We start from the raw sequence: 5,464 nt of genomic DNA on the forward strand, positions 1-5,464 counted from the left end.
TTTTGTTTAGTGTCTACAAGTACTTCATTTTATAGATATTTTCCAACCAACACACACAAACATACTTCAACCTTATGGCTGGTAACAGTATCTTGCCATCTGTGTGTTTGTATTTTAAGCAGAACATGCTATGAAAATGTAGTAAAAATATACAACAAAAAAGAAACCTGAAGCCAGTTTTAAGTAGACTACTTCTTGGCTTAGAAAATTAAGAGTGCCAAACATCATCTGTGCTTTTCTAAAATAATATGTTAAAGAAATACAGATGAACACTTCTTTTTTTTTTTTGAACAAAGCAAATTGAGTAAAAATAGATGAAATGGCTGAAGAGTTTCCTTTTTAGGGAAAAGGCCATTATTATTTGTTTTTGAAGATGTAGTCATATATATTCCCTAATATTTTCTTTAGTTTAAAATATTTAGTTAGAGCTATTATCCCTATTAAATTTTTTAAAAATCTTCCTGGGTGTAAGAACTATTATGTACTTTGTGGTTGTGTTCAGTATTTATAGGTTCTCCACCACTGTCCCTAAATTTAAGTTCTAGAGCCTAACATGCTTTTCCTACATCAAAGAATGAGAATGTTTACTATTAGTAACTCAATTGGTATCAGGTATTTTCTATATTTTCTTGAGGATTATTTTGTCAGTGGCTAATATCAAATTTCTCAATAGAAATGGAATATTTGGTAAATTATGTACAAATTTTTCTATCATTTAATATATTTAGGTCATTAGAAGAATCACAAAATTTTAGTGAAGTTTCTTTCCATTATTTCTACATATTTCATACATAACATCAGAGGTTCAGATTTTTCATGACATTCCAAAAAACTAATTTTTAAAAATTCCAATTCTATTTATGTACTATGGGTAATTTAATGTTTCCTAATACTACTTACATCTTACTTTACATTTATTCATTAATTTATAAAAATTGGCCATCATAAGATTAAAATATAAGTACTGCCCACACTTCAAATAACAACAAAAAAGCTTTGCGCAGTGGCAATATCATAGCCAATGAGGTTTATCCAAGGCGCGATTATTGCTAATTCAAATAACAACAACAAAAAAACAATTTAATGCCTACAACATTATTAGAAGATGCTAATATTTATAACATATAGCAATGACCAACAAAACAGAAGACAATAAAATTCCACTTGTCCTGGTTTCAACTATAACAAATAAATGAGCAAGCAGACAACAGATTCAAAACCAGATCTACAAGATAGAGCAACATAAACTGGATTTAATTTCCCACCTGAAAACAAACAAACAAACAAAAAATCAACAATGTAAAACAATGATTTTGAACACACTCCTGAACAATGAACCAACCTTGAGAGATAGGACACAAAGTACCTGAGCCCTATGATTGTTTCAGTTTAGGGCCTTCAAAGAATTTCCAGCTAAGAGCAGTAAAGAGGAGCCTAAATGGAGCCATGGGCCTGTCTAAATTGAGATCTTAGGAGATCAAGGGAGTCAGAATGTGTAGGACAGAGAATTAGAGAGGAGAGCATGGCTCAAAGATAGAAATGGGGATGCAAAGCATTCCCCTTGAGATTCAAGTGAATACTATCCAGTCGGCTGTGTTTAACTAAACTGCCTAAGGCCAAGGAAATAATCAACTGAAAAGATTAGAGAAAACAGTTCACAGCAGTCACATGAGGCTGGGAATCCTGTCTTTTCTCACTAGGTGATCAGGAAACTTGATTCACAAAGCATTGACAGTCATCCTAATCATTTTGTCACAGTACTGAAAAAAGCTTATCCTTAGATTAAACACAGCTTTCTTCCCAACTAACAAATCTTACAAACAGGACATAAAATGGTCAACTTGTTTCCAAGTAACTTAATTATGACTAAGACCAATGCTTAAGAATATTAATTGGAACACAAAAATATTCAGCATGCAAAAAATATCCACCACCTAACAAGATGAAATTTACAATGCATGGTTTCCAACCAAATAAAACCAAAACCACAAACCATAGGGAGGAGGAGGAGACCAAGGAAACAACCAATTCAGAATGGACACAGATAACAGACTTCATAAATAAAGGTATAAAACAGACATTGTAAACTCCGTGTGTTCAAAAGTTAAGATGGAAAGTTTGAAAAGACATAAATCACACTTTTCGAGAGGAAAACCAAAATGTTTCCACTGAGAAGTACAGTGGATAAGACTGATGCCAGATTCGACATAGTAAAAAAATAAAGTACAGTAAACTTGAATACACAGCAAGATAAATTACCCAAACTAAAACACAGAGAAAAATAATAATAAAGACATCAAAAAGAGCATCAGTGAATTGTGGAAGAATGTTAAAAGCAGTCTACTGTGCAAATAATTGGAATACCAAACAGAGCAGAGAGAGGGAACAGGAAAGTATTTTTAAAATTAACATTTATATTTTCCAAATTTCAGAAAAAAATAAACATACAGATCCAAGAAGCTCAACAAACACCAAGCACAAGAAACATGAAAAAAAAAAGTACATCATAATAAGGTTGCTCCAACCACTGAAAAAAGAAGATATTAAAAGCAACCAGAGAACAAAAATGCATATTACATCAAGATAAGGGTGACAGCAGGTTTCTCAATGTAAACAATGTAAATGAGATGAAAGTAGAGCAGTGGGCAGCAGTGAAAAAAATTTCCCAAAGTCCCTCATTATATACAAACTAAAATCAAATAAATAAAACCCACTTATAAATAACACACTGGAAAAAGAATAAAAAAAGAAATCAAAGGGTGTTTTGAACAGAATGAAAATGAAAAAAAATGTATTAAAATTATGGGATGATGCCACTAACGTAGCACTGAGGGGCAAATTACCACACTAAATGTTTATGTGAGAAAAGAAAATCTCTCAATTCAATCATCTCAGTTTCTGTGTTAAGAAATAAGAAAACAAAGAATAAAATAAATCTAAAATAAGCTGACCAAAGAAAAAGCTTAGAATGAAAACCCATGAAATAGAAAATAGAAAACCGGGGGCGGGGGAGGAATCAATGAAATCAAAGCTGTTTATTATGGAAGACAATTTCATAAATTTCTAGTCAGACTGATCTTCAAAAAAAAAAAAAAAGGTAAAAAGAGAGAGAGGGAGAGAGAGAGAGAGAGAAAAAAAAAAAGCCACAAATTATCAATATAAGAAATAGAGAGGTGAGCCAGGTATTAAAAGTATAGTAAGAAAGTATCATCAACAACTCTATGAACGTACATGAAAAGGACAAATCCTATGAACACAAACACTACCAGAGCTCATTCAATAATAATTATATTATGTGACAAGTCCTTCAACTATTAAAAAATTTACTATATAGTTAAAATCTATTCTACAAAGAAAGCTCCATGATGAGAAGGCTTCATCAGTAAGTTCTATAAACATTTAAGAAAGAAATATTGCCAATTCTATACAAAATATTTTCATACACTGGTGGGAATCTAAAATGGTATTACCACTGCAGAAACAGTTTGATAGTTTCTTAACAATCACCATAGAATCTGGGCATTCCATTTCCAGCCATGCCATTCCTTTTTTTTTTTTTTTTTTTTTTAATTCAAGAGAATGAAAACAAGTGTTCATATAAAGACTGGTATGCAAATCTTCATAGTAGCCGATCAAAATGCAATTTTCAAAAACTATAAACAATCCAAATCTTCATCAACAGGTAAATGAATAAACAAATGACGTTATATCCCACAGAATATTATTTTGCCATAAAATGAACTATTGATATGTCATCATACATGGATGAATTTTAAAATAATCAGACAAATGGTAAACCCTATGTGATTCCATTCATATAAAATTCTAGAAAATGCAAACCAATCTATTTTGACAGAAAGCCCATCAGTGAATGTCTGGGGAATGGGAGTGGGGTAAGGAGAAGATGGGGGCCGGGGTGGGTGGGGACAAGATTACAAAATGGCAACAAAAAATTTGGGGAGATTATGGAGAGAAAAAAAAATTATATTTACATGAAAAGAGCTTATAAGCATCTTGATGCCTCCATCCTTAAACCAGATCCTCAAGTTCACCTTCAACATATCATTCATGCTTCGTTAAAATATCTTTTATATAAATATGATACGTGTTTTTAAGTTCACTAAAGATCAATGGTGGGGGAAGATATGAAAAAGAGTTAGGTTGATCCTGACAGACAATGCATGCATGTACCCATACCAGTTATTGGAGCATGGCCTAGATGCATGCATCCATGATGATGACCTTGAGTCATAAGAACGGGCTCTATTCCTGTAAAGCATCTAGCATGGCATCTATCTCCTGGAGACTGAGCTAATTCTTCGATACACTTTTTATACTCTTCTATACACTATACACTTTTTTTTTTCATTTAATACTCATAGCAAACCTTAGAAATAGTAGAAGGTCAATGAAATAAACTACATGTTTAAGAACACATAGTTCTAAGTAGCGGACAGAAGATTTGAACCCAGTTCATTCTGAACCCAGAGGCATCTACTGCCCACTCCATCCTACCACCTTTCGGAATACATGCAGCATTACTGTCTCGTATTCACCTTCGATAAACACACAAAACAAAATATTTAGAGAATCAATTACTTTTCTTTTAAGAAACATAAAAATAATGACTCAAAACTATGGCTGTGTGTCAGTGTTTCTGAAAATAAAATTAGATCATTATTACAGTATAGAGATGGAATAAAGGCGGATGAAAAACAACAGTTCAGCCATAATGATTTCATTAGGACAAATCTGTGGAGAGATGAAAGAGGCAGATCACTAACAGATTGCTAGTGAAATGGAGAGTGTGTTGAAGTCGTCGAATGTGATAACACTTACAGAAATGAAAGTTGAAATGCTTTAGAGGAATGGGGGGAAAAAAAAGAAAGCAATATTTTCTGTCTTAGACAGCACATCAGCAAAAGGGAAAAAGCATATTTTGTCAATTCAGCCAAGTCATTGATCTCTTTTGAATGCTGAGTCTAATGAGGCAAGTAGGGGAAATGCATAAAGGTGCTTTTACATGTGTGCTTTGCTGGGTTCAGATTATTGTGCAGAACTAAACTGTGCTTCACAAAAGAAGGCTTATTTAGACGGATACGTCTTTTATTACAGTAAAAATAGTAAATTTAACTTATCAAGATAATGAAAAAGGAGTTTTTAAAATTGCTAACGCTCGGCTTCTCCCAAAGCTGAGCTTATAACTAAACAACAGCAAAACAACAAAGCAAAACAAACCAAAACACACACACACACACACACACACACACACACACACACACCCTCAAACATTTATTTCATTTGTGCTGCTTTCTGTAATACCAAATTTCTGTGCATTTGGGGATTGTTTTCAGGTATTTCATCATAATACCACTTCTGCAAATGGGAGGTCATTTCTTATTCTCTACATCAATCATTCTTTAAAAAAGCACTGGATTCTGTCACAATTAATTGAATGCAGGTC

General features: G+C 32.8%; 1 non-coding gene across 1 annotated transcript; it reads left to right on the plus strand.

Moving 5' to 3' along the window:
- The first annotated feature begins 992 nt into the window (after positions 1-992).
- On the plus strand, positions 993-1,133 carry LOC112934312 (U4 spliceosomal RNA). The gene has a single exon (XR_012002367.1). It is a non-coding gene; the product is annotated as a U4 spliceosomal RNA (small nuclear RNA).
- Positions 1,134-5,464: the final 4,331 nt, after the last annotated feature.

This window comes from Vulpes vulpes, chromosome 6 (genome assembly GCF_048418805.1).
Source record: "Vulpes vulpes isolate BD-2025 chromosome 6, VulVul3, whole genome shotgun sequence".
NCBI lineage: Eukaryota > Metazoa > Chordata > Mammalia > Carnivora > Canidae > Vulpes > Vulpes vulpes.